The sequence below is a fragment of the Panthera pardus genome, unplaced genomic scaffold (genome assembly GCF_024362965.1).
Source record: "Panthera pardus isolate Hobbes unplaced genomic scaffold, ASM2436296v1 HiC_scaffold_6, whole genome shotgun sequence".
Taxonomy (NCBI): domain Eukaryota; kingdom Metazoa; phylum Chordata; class Mammalia; order Carnivora; family Felidae; genus Panthera; species Panthera pardus.
Genome location: NW_026526991.1, coordinates 135,358,030 through 135,369,859, shown reverse-complemented (window position 1 = coordinate 135,369,859; position 11,830 = coordinate 135,358,030). Strand labels below are relative to the sequence as shown.

Sequence of the window (11,830 nt, the reverse complement as noted above, 5' to 3'; positions counted from 1 at the left end):
TCCCATGATTTCTTATGGAGAAATTCGCTTTGATACACAAGTGCTTTGGATTACAAGCATGTCTCTGGAACGAATTATGCTCACAACCCGAGGTTTTACTGTACTTCAACACATCAGTTTTTTTTTAAGTTTTTATTTTAATTCCAGCAGTTAGCATACAGCATAATGTTGGTTGCAGGTGTACAATATAGGGATTCAACACTTGTGTACATCACCCAGTGCCTCCTTCATCCCCCATCACCTAGTCCCCCCGTCTCCCCACCCTCCCCTTGGGTAACCAGCAGCGTGTTCTCTGTAGTTATGAGCCTGTTTCTTGCCTTACCTCTCTCTCTCTCTCTCTCTCTCTCTCTCTCTTTCCCTCTTTGCTCTTTTGTTTCTTAAATTCCACATATGAGTGAACTATGGTGTTTGGTTTTCTCTGACTGACTTATTTTGCTTAGCATAATACTCTCTAGGTCTGTCCATGTCATTGCAAATAGCAAGGTTCCATTTTTTGTTTGACTGGGAAAATAACTTTGTTTTCTTCTGGGGTGTGGACAGATGACTAGTCTCAGAACTTCTGGAATTGCCTCTTGGTGCCAGTGACCTTTGTGACTTTGAGCCTGTTGCAGTGCACAGCCTTTTTCAAGAGCCAACACCCACTGTGACAGTGTGGCCAGTCTGGACATCCCCAAAGCAGACAGGTGCACAGACATGTTCTTGTGGCATTTCTCAAAGCAGTTGTACTTTTGGATGCAGTGGAAGTAGTCTCAGCAGATGACAGTGGTTCTCTGTGTCTTCATCTTGGACACCACACCAGGCAGAATCTGCCCTTGGATGGACACATCACCAGTAAAGGGACATTTCTTGTCAGTGGGCTCCTTGGGCTTCTTGAAGCCTAGAGCAATGTTTCTGCAGTATCATAGCAGCTTCTTTTTGCCAGTTTCTCTAAGCAGGACCCTCTCTTGACTTTGAAAGTTGGTTGTCTGTTTTAGATGGGCATGGTGAGTCTAAAAGTCTGACATCTTCCCGGCCACCTGAAAAAAGGACAAGATTTTATTCTTTCTTATAGCTGAGTAATATTTCATAGTATATATATATATATATATATATATATATATATATATATATATATGTATACCACGTCTTCTTTATCCATTCATTGTCAATGGATACTTGGGCTATGTCTGTAATTGCACTTGTAGATAATGCTGCTGTAAACATCAGGGTGCAGGTATACCTTTGAATTAGTATTTTTTGGGTAAATACCTCCTAGTGTGATTGCTGGATTGTATGGTAGTTCAATTTTTAACTTTCAGAAGAATCTCCATATTGTTTTCCAGAGTGGCTGTACAATTTGCATTTCCACCAAGAATGCAAGAGGGTTCCCCTTACTCCATATCCTTACCAACACCTGTTGTTTCTTGTGTTGTTGAGTTTTGCAATTCTGATAGGTGTGAGGTGATGTCTCTTTGTACTTTTGATTTGTATTTCCCTGATGATGATGAGTCATCTTGTCATGTGTCTGTTGGCCATCCATAGGTCTTCTTTGGAAAAATGTCTGTTCATATCTTCTGCCATTTTCAATTGGATTATCCATTTTTGGGATGTTGAGTTTTATAAACTCTTTATATATTTTGGATACTAATCCTTTATCTGATGTGTCATTTGCAAATATCTTCTCTCATTCTGTAGGTTGTGTTGTGTTTTGCTGATGTTTCCTTTGATGTGCAGAAGCTTTTTATTTTGATTAAATCTCAATAGTTTATTTTGCTTTTGTTTCCCTTGCTCTGGAGACATATCTAGAAAGAAGTTGCACTGCCCAATGTCCACAGGAAAGCAATGCCTGTGTTCTCCTCTAGGATTTTTTATTTTTATTTTTACTTTTTTTTTAAAAGTAAGCTTTGCTCGCAGCACCAAGCCCAATGTGGGGCTTGAACTCATGGCCCTTAGATCAGGATCTGAGGTGAGATCAAGAGTCAGATACTTAACCGACTGAGCCACCCAGGCACCCCTCCTCTGAGATTTTTTTGTTTTCAGGTCTCACATTTAGGTCTTTCAACCATTTTGAATTTATTTTTGTGTATGGTGTAAGAAAATGGTCCAGTTTCATTCTTTTGCATATTGCTTTCCAGTTTTACCAACATCATTTGTTGAAGAGACTGTCTTTTTCCTACTGGATATTCTTTCCTGCTTTGTCAAAGATTAATTGACCGTATAGTTGTGGGTTTATTTCTGGGTACTCTATTCTATTGCATTGATCTGTGTGTCTGTTTTTATGCCAGTACCGTACTATTTTGATCACTATAGCTTTGTAACATAACTTGAAGCCCAGAATTGTGATGCCTCCAGCTTTGCTTTTCTTTTTCAAGATTGCTTTGTCAATTTGGGGTCTTTTGTGGTTCCATGCAAATTTTAGGATTGTTTGTTCTAGCTCTGTGAAAAATGCCTTTGGTATTTTGATAGGGATTGCATTAAATGTGCATTGCTTTGGGTAGTATAGACATTTTTACAGTATTTGCTGTTCCAATCCATGGACATGGGATGTCTTTCCGTTTCTTTGGGTCATCTTCACTTTCTTACATTAGTGTTTTATGGTTTTCAGAACACAGGTCTTTCACCTCTTTGATTAGGTTTATCCCTAGGTATCTTATTGTTTTTGCTGCAAATGTAAATGAGATTGATTCCTTAATTTCTCTTTCTGCTGCTTCATGTTGGTAAACATGATTTACCAACATGATCTGTTGGTAAACAACAGATTTCTGCACGTTGGTTTTGTGCCGTGACTTTACCAAATTCGTGTATCAGTTCTAGCAGTTTTTTGGTGGAATCTTTCAGATTTTTTACACATAGTATCATGTCACCTGAAAATAGTGAATGTTTTACTTCTTCCTTACCAATTTGGATGCCTTTGCTTTCTTTTTGCTGTCTGATTACTATGGCTAGGACTTCTAGTACTGTGTTAAGTAAGAGTGGTGAGAGTGGACATCCCTATCTGTTCTTGACCATAGAGGAAAAGCTCTCAGTGTTTCCCTACTTAGGATGATGTTAGCTGTGAGTTTTTCAAATATGGCCTTTATTATGTGGACGTATGTTCCCTCTAAACCTACTTTGTTGACAGTTTTTATCATGAATGGATATTGTACTTTGTCAAATGCTTTTTCTGCATCTATTGAAAGGATCATATAGTTCCTCTCCTTTCTTTTATTAATGTGGTGTATCATGTTGATTAATTTGCAAATATTGAACCATCCTTGCAACCCAGGAATAAATCCCACTTGATTGTGGTGAATGATTCTTTTAGCATATTACTGGATTTTGTTTGCTTGTATTTTATTGAGCATTTTTTGCATTAATGTTCGTCACAGATATTGGCCCGTAGTTCTCTTTTTGAGTGGTGTCTTTGTCTGATTTTGGTTTCAGGGTAATTCTGGCCGCACACATTGAATTCAAATAGTTTCCTTGCTTTTCTAATTTTTGGAATTGAGAAGCATAGGTATTAACTCTTCTTCAAATGTTTTGTAGAATTCACCTGTGAAGCCATCTGGCCCTGGACTTTTTTTTGTTGGGAGCTTTTGATTATTGATTCAGTTTATTTGCTGGTTATTGGTCTGTTCAAGTTTTCTATTTCTTCCTGTTTCTGTTTTGGTAGTTTATATGTTGTTAAGAATTCATCCATTTCTTCCAGGTTGTCCAATTGGTTGGCATATATTTTTTCATAATATTCTCTTAAAACTGTGTTTCTGTGGTGTTGGTGGTTATTTCTCCTCTCTCATTTGTTATCATAGTCATTTGGGTCCTTTCTTTTTTCTTTTTGATAAGTCTGGCTATAGGTTTATCAATTTTATTAATTTTTTAAAAGAACCAGCTCCTGGTTTCATTGATCTGTTCTATTGGTTTTTAGTTTCTATATCATATATTTTTGTTCTAATATTTATTATTTACTTCATTTGGCTGCCCTGAGGCATTGTCTGTTACTCTTTTTCTGGCTCCTTTAGGTGTGATGTTAGTTGTTTGAGATTTTTCTTACTTCTTGACTTAGGCCTATATTGCTATGTACTTCCCTCTTAGTTATTTATTTATTTTGAGAGAGAGAGAGAGCACACGCTCAGGAGGAACAGAGAGAGAGAGAGGGAGAGAGAGAAAATCTCAAGCAGGCTCCACGCTGTCAGTGCAGAGCTTGACGTGGGGCTTAAAGCCATGAACTGTGAGATAATGACCTGAGTTGAAATCAAGAGTCAGACATTTAACTGACTGAGGCACCCAAGCACCCCTGATCCTCTGTTGATTTTTTTAAATGTTTTATTTTATTTTTGAGACAGAGAAAGATAGAGCATGAGCAGGGGAGGGCAGAGAGAGAGGGAGACACAGAATCCGAAGCAGACTCCAGGCTCTGAGCTGTCAGCACAGAGCCCGACATGGGAATCGAACTCACAAACCGCGAGATCATGACCTAAGCCAAAGTCAGATGCTTAACCGACTGAGCCATCCAGGCACCCCTCCTCTCTTGATTTTTTTAAAAAATTTTTTAACGTTTATTTATTTTTGAGACAGAGACAGAGCATGAACGGGGGAGGGTCAGAGAGAGAGGGAGACACAGAATCCGAAGCAGGCTCCAGGCTCCGAGCCATCAGGACAGAGCCCGACATGGGGCTCAAACCCACGAACCATGAGATCATGACCTGAGCCGAAGTTGGACACTTAACTGACTGAGCCACTCAGGTGCGCCCTGATGTGAGTATTGTCCCTCTTGCTTTCTTTTTATTTCCACCTAAATGGGTTATCTTGTTCCGTCCCTTCACTTTTAGGCTGTGTGTGTCTTTAGATCTAGTCTCTTACAGGCAGCATACAGATGAGTTTTTTAAATTCATTTGGCCACCTTATGTCTTTTGGTTGGAGCTTTATTCCGTTTACATTTTAAATAATTACTGGTAGGTTGGTATTTATTGCCACTTTGCTGATTGTTTTCTGGGTGTATTTGTAGGTCTTCTTTGTTCTTTTGCTTTCTTGTGATTGATGACTTTCTTTCATATCATGTTTCTCTCTCTCTCTCTCTCTCTCTCTCTCTTTTTAAATGTATCTATCAAAGGTTTTTGGTTTGTGGTTACCGTGAGGTTCATATATCACAACTGATATATATGGCAGTCTGTTTTAGGTTGGTGGTCATTTCACTGTGGGTGGGAATGCAAACGGGGTGCAACCACTCTGGAAAAGAGTATGGAGGTTCCCCACAAGTTAAAAACAGAATAAAAGTTAAAAAATACCCTAAGATTCAGCAGTTGCACTACTAGGTATTTACTTAGAGGATACAAAAATATCAATTCTATGGGATACGTGCATCCTGATGACTATAGCAGCATTATAAACAATAGCCAAACTATGGAAAGAGCCCAAATGTCCATTGACTGATGAACAGATGCAAAAGATGTGGTGTATATATACAATGAAATATTAGTCAGCCATCAAAAAGAATGAAATCTTGCCATTTGCAATGATGTGGAGGGAGCTAGAGTGTATTATGCTAAGTGGAATAAGTTGATCAGAGAAGGAAAAATACCATAGGATTTTACTCATATTTAAGAAACAAAATGGATGCACACAGATGGGGGGAAAGAGAGGCAAACCATAAAACAGACTCTGAACTGTAGAGAACAAACCCAGGGGAGGTGGGCAGGGGGATGTGTTAAATGGGTGATGGGAATTATGAAGGGCACTTGTTGCGATGATCAGCGGGTGTTGTATGTAAGTGATGAATCACTGGGTTTTACTCTTGAAACTAATGTTACACTATGTTAACTAACTGGAATTTAAATAAAACATGGAAAAAATTATTTGGTGGTCATTTAAGTTCAAATGCATTCTGAAAGCACTACATTTTACCCCCCTGCTTATGTTCATATTTTTGATGCCATATTTTACATCTTTTTCCTTAGTTTATTCATTAAGTTACTATTGTAGATTTAGTTGATTTTTACCACTCTGGTCTTTTAATTCTCTTACTCACTTTATAAGTGGTTGATTGATCCACTGCCCTATTTTTATGTTTGCCTTTACTCATGAAATTTTTTTCTTTCCTATGTTTTTTTTTTATTTCTAGTTATGACCTTTTCTGCTTGAGGAAGTCCCTTATTATTTCTTGTAAAGCCTGTTTGCCTGTTTAGTGATAATAAACTCCTTTAGCTTTTGCTTGTTTGGGATATATTTACCTACCCTTCAATTCTGAATGACAACCTTGCTGGATAGAGTGTTTCTGGTTATAGGTTTTTTTTCCCTGCCAGTACTATGAATATATCTTACCACTCCATTCTGGTCTGTTAATTTTTTATTGAAAAATTAGATGAGAGTCTCATGGGGGGGGGTTCACTATGCATAATTAATTGCTTTTCCCTTGATGTTTTTATAATTTTCTCTTTCTCTTTAATTTTTGACATTTTATTTCTGATGGATCTTGGTGTGTATCTCTTTGGATTCATCTTGTTGTGAACTGTTGCTTCCTGGACCCGGATTTCTGTTTCCTTCTCCAGGTTAGGAAAGTTTTCACTCTTAGTCTTAAAGAACTTTCCTGCCTCTTTCTCCTTTTTCCTTCTGGGGTGCTATAATAAGGATATGAGGATGCTTGATGTCTCAGAGGCCCATTAAACCACCCTCATTTCTTTTAATCCTCTTTTCTTTCTTCCATCTTGAGCCTTCCTCTTCATTATAGTTTTGATTTGCATTTCACTAATGATTAATTATGCTGACCATCTTTTCATATACTTGCCAGCCATTTCTGTATATTATTTGGTGAAGTGTCTATTCAAGTCCTTTGCCCATTTTAAGTCAAGTTACTTGGTTTTTGTTTTTGCTATTGAGTTAGGAGTTCTTTATTATTCTGGATATTAATTCCTTATGGGATGTATGATTTACAGATATTTTCTCCTATTATGTAGGTTGCCTTTTCACTCTGTTGATTGTGTCCTTTGATGCACAGAAGTTTTTAATCTCATTTTAATCCAATATCTATTTTTACTTCTGTTACCTGTTCCTTTGGTTTCATATCCAAGGTATCACTGTCAGACTTAATGTGATGCAGATTTCTCCCTGTGTTTTCTTCTAAGAATTTTATTGTTTTAGGTCTTATATTTAAGTCTTTGATCCATTGAAATTTTTGTATATAGTGTAACATAAGGGTCTAATTTTATTCTTTTGCATGTGGATATCCAGGTTTCCAAGACCATTTGTTGAATTGACTGTCCTTTCTCCATTAAAGATTGTTAGCCCCTTTTTTGAACAAAACAAAACATTAAACCATAGATGTGAGGGCTTATTTCAGGGCTCTTTATTCGATTCCATTGGCTTACATGTCTGTTTAGGCTAGTACCACACTCTTTTGATTACTGTAGCATTTTGTCTTGTTTCGTTTTGTTTTTTGTTTTGTTTTGTTTTTTTTCGAGAGAGAGAGCAGGGAAGGGGCAGAGGGAGAGGGAGAGAGAGAATTTTAAGCAGGCTCCAAGTGTGGAGCCTGATGTGGGGCTTGATCTCACAACCATGAGACCATAACCTGAGCCAAAATCAAGAGTTGGATGCTTAACAAACTGAGCCATCCAGGCGCCCCTGGTTACTGTAGCTTTTAAATAAGTTTTGCAACCATGATATATCTAAGTTGTTTAACTTTGTTTTTATTTAAGATTTTTTTTTAACTATTCAGGGTCCCTTGATCTTCCATATTAGTGTTGTTGGATAATTTTTTTTTCTACTTCTGCAAAAATTGTTCTTGGGATTCTAATAGGGGTTGCAGTAAATCTGTAGGTAATTTTGGGAATGTTAACATCTGAACAATATTAAGCCTTCCAACTTATAAACATGAGATTTTTAAAAAGTAGGATCTGTACCCAATGTGGAGCTTGAACTCACAACCCTGGGATCAAGAGTCAGATGCCCAGGTGCCCCTAAACATGAGATGTTTAATTCATTTATGTCTTTAATTTCTTTCAGCAGTATCTTGTAGTTTTCAGTGCACATACCTTTCATCTCATTAGTTAAATTTATGCCTAAGTATTCTCCTTGATGCTACTGTAAGTAGAATTGTTTTTTTAATTTCCTTTTTGAATTGTTCATTGTTAGTATATAGAAATGCAGTGGATTTTGTGTGTATTCGTTTTGTATACTGTAATTTTGCTGTATTTGTATTTATTAGTTATAATAGTTTGTGTGTGTGTGTTCGGTGGGGGAGTTCTACATATAAGATCACGTTATCTGCAAACAGAGATAATTTTACTTCTTCTTTTCCAATTTTGATGCCTTTTATTTCTTGTCTTGCCTGATTGCTCTGGCTAGGCTTTCTAGTACTATGTTGAATAGAAGTGGTGAAAGCAGGCATCCTTGTCTTGTTCCTGATCTTAGAGGAAAAGCTTTCAGTCTTTTCCTATTGAATATGATATTAGCTTTGGGCTTTTCATATATGGCTTTTATATCTTGAGATAGTTTTCTGCTATATGTAGTTTGTTGAGTATTTTTTATGATAAAAGCGTGTTGAATTTTGTCAGATGATTGTCCTATATTATTGAGATGATCATGTGTTTTTCCCCCTTCATTCTGTTAATATGGTATAATAAATTGAGTTTTATGTATTGAACCATTCTTACATAAATAAATCCAACCTGGTCAGGATTATTAGATTTTTTAAGAAACCCATTTCTTGAAGTCAGTTTTAATGATTTATGCTTTTTTTCTAGGAAATGATCTATTTCATCCAGATTTCCAAATTTATTGAGATATAATTACACATGATAGGTTTTTATAATTTTTAACATCTATAATTGCCTTTTGTTTTTGTAATTATAATAAATGACATCTCAATTATTAACAAGTAGTCAAATAGTTGTTTACTTAAAAAATCAAATTTTGGATTTACTGATGAAGGATACTATGTAATTTTTCTTAATTTTTGTTTTTTATCATTAAAATTTTCTTTTTTCCAATTTTTAAGGTTTCTTTGCTGTTATTTTTGTGACTTGTTTTTGGTTGGTTCATTTTTAAATACTTTTTTTTTTACACATGAAACTAAAATACTTTTAATATGGAAAGTTTCACGTACACGGAAGCAGAGAAGATGCTACGAAAACAATCCCTGGGCATCAATCACGTAGTTTCAACAGACATCAAGTTTCTTCTGAATGTGTTTCATCTTCTTTCCTCTACATTTAAACTTGTCCTTCTGGAGTATTTTAAAGCAAGTCCCAGATGTCATATTTTTCAATTGAATACTTGAGTTTGTATTTCTAGCAGATAAGGACTTTTTTTTTTTTTGCTGGTTTATTTAATAAAACCACGAGTTTCCCTTATTTATCTTCTTTGTTTTATAATATATAAACTTAAGTTACACATTTTTCTTTGAGTACTTTTATGGCCTATCCCAGAGGTATTAACCTCTATATTCTTATTGTCACTCATTTCTAAATAATTTATAAATTTCATTTTGATTTTCTGTTTAATCTAGAGGTCTTTGTAAGTCGGTTCTAAATTCCTCATGTAGATAGAATATTATTGCTATCTTCCTACTGCTACTTTCTAATTGTGGTCAGTGGCTACAGCCTTTTCACCTTTTTCCTTGTAGAATTTGTTGACACTTTCAGTGGCGGGTTTTTAGAACAACAATGGCGTATGCCTATTGAGTATTTACTATGTGCCACACACTAAGTATTTTCCATATGTTAACTCATTTCATTCTCATACCAACTCTGTGAGGCAGGGTACATTTTTCCTTGGAAGGAGTGTATTATCAGTGTTTATGGACTTTAAAGTTCTCTTTTTATTTATTAGGTCAAACTTCTTAATTCTGTTAGTGAAATATTCTTTGTCTTTACCTATTCTTGTTTACTAATGATGAAGGAACATGAGGCAGGCTGAGGGGCAAAGCATAAGCTAGCACCCCTGCCCCATCCCAGGTGGGATCTGTGTGATGCTCCTCAGACACTCCCAGCTCCCCAAGAACAAAGGCAAGAGGCTTAAGTGCTTGCCATGGTAATGTGGGAAACTAAGGCAAATGAAAAATTCAGGGCGCCTGGGTGGCTTAGTCGGTTAAGCGTCCGACTTCAGCTCAGGTCGTGATCTCGCGGTCTGTGAGTTTGAGCCCCACATCAGGCTCTGTGCTGATGGCTCAGAGCCTGGAGCCTGTTTCAGATTCTGTGTCTCCCTCTCTCTGACCCTCCCCCGTTCATGCTCTGTCTCTCTCTGTCTCAAAAATAAATAACGGTTAAAAAAAAAAGAAAAATTAAATTCCCCATTGAGAAGTCCTTGAAACCTGCAGAGTGACCTCTCTCTAGGAGCTCAGCGGCCTCAAGGATGGCACTTTGCTGGGAGCAAAAGAGAACCTTAGCTTAACATTACCCCAACCTCGAGGATCCTGTAAGTCAACTTCCTCTATCTCAGCTGCCCCAAGATATGTGCTGGCCATCATCTTCCAAGCTTATGCCCCACCCCCCCGCCCTGATATACTTCTAAAGGGTCTCAGGACTGAGGTTTTATTAAATGGTAGTAAATGGTGCTTATTTAGCAACCACTAGCCCCTCAAGGTCCTGGAAACCTTGCTTCTAAAATTCCTTAGAGACTTACTCTCTCCCTGACCCCCTCCCAACCCGAGGGTATGTAATGAGTTACCTGGCAGGACCCCAGTGCAGCTCTTCCTGCCCCTGGGTCCTGTCCCCATGCTTTGATAAAGTCACCTTTTTGCACCAAAGACGTCTTCAAGAATTCTTTCTTGGCCGTCAGCTCCAGACCCTACAAACCCCCATCACCCCAAAACTTCATCACTAACACATGGGTATTTTAATGCTTTCCATTTTGACAATGAATTTATCTTTCTTCTTTTTCTATCAGTTTTGTTTTTTATAGTCTTAAAATCTTTATTTTTACATGTATTTTCCTGTTTTTCTTCAATCTGGAATGTATTTGTTTCAATTCTGTTTTATCTGGCATCAGTATTACTATACCTGATGTTTCTTTCCTTCTTCCCTTCCATTTGTTTCCACCTTTTTTTCTTCCTTCCTTTACCTTTCTTTTCTTTTACATTTGACTAGTATGTCTTTTCTTATTTTTTTCTCCAAACTTTCTTGTCATTTGTTATGGGTCTACCCCTCTTAAAAAGCATTTGACAGGCTTTTTTGCCTTACGAATCTGAGACTCTATCTTTTATTATAAAGATTTAACTCATTGGCATATATTATGATTACTGTCATGCTTGAATTTATTTCTCCCTTTTACTCTTCCTTTTTGTAATTGTTTCCTTAAACTTTATTTGTTCTATTTTTCCCTTCTAATTGTTTGTAAGTAAAACAGCCTATTTCTAATCCTCTAGTGTCTACCCTTATATTAAAAGAAAACATTTAAACCTTGTGTGCTTTTTGCCTCTAATTTTTTTTATAGATTTAGGCAAATGATTATCTTTTTTTTTCGAGTTTACTTATTGTTTCCTACTCTTTGGCCATTTTACTATTTCCATCAAGATCATCTTTATGAGGGATGAACAGGCTGCTGATTTCCTTCACAAAAGCTAATTGTTCCCATGAGTAAACAAGTATTTGGATTTACAGTCTATTGACATTTTAAGTGCCTTGGAATTTCAGGGCAGAGATTCTGACTTGGGTAGACCTATGTTGACCTTTTTAATATGGTCAGTGGGTCTTAAGACAACAACTTATCCTTCTGAATTTACAATGTATTTTCTTTTCGGGACCATCTTTGTTAGAGTATGTGCAGAGGATTAGGAGTTGCAGTATTGATGCCATTTTCCCCATGCTCTGCAAAAATGCTTGAAGGGCAAAGATATTGAGCCAAATGGCTAAGAGGGAATTTTTTGGATCATATCAGCATT

The 11,830-nt window shown here is 36.8% G+C and overlaps 1 pseudogene; it reads right to left on the bottom strand.

The window, feature by feature from the left end:
• Positions 1-550: 550 nt before the first annotated feature.
• LOC109273839 (40S ribosomal protein S11-like) lies at positions 551-1,004 on the bottom strand (annotated as a pseudogene).
• Positions 1,005-11,830: the final 10,826 nt, after the last annotated feature.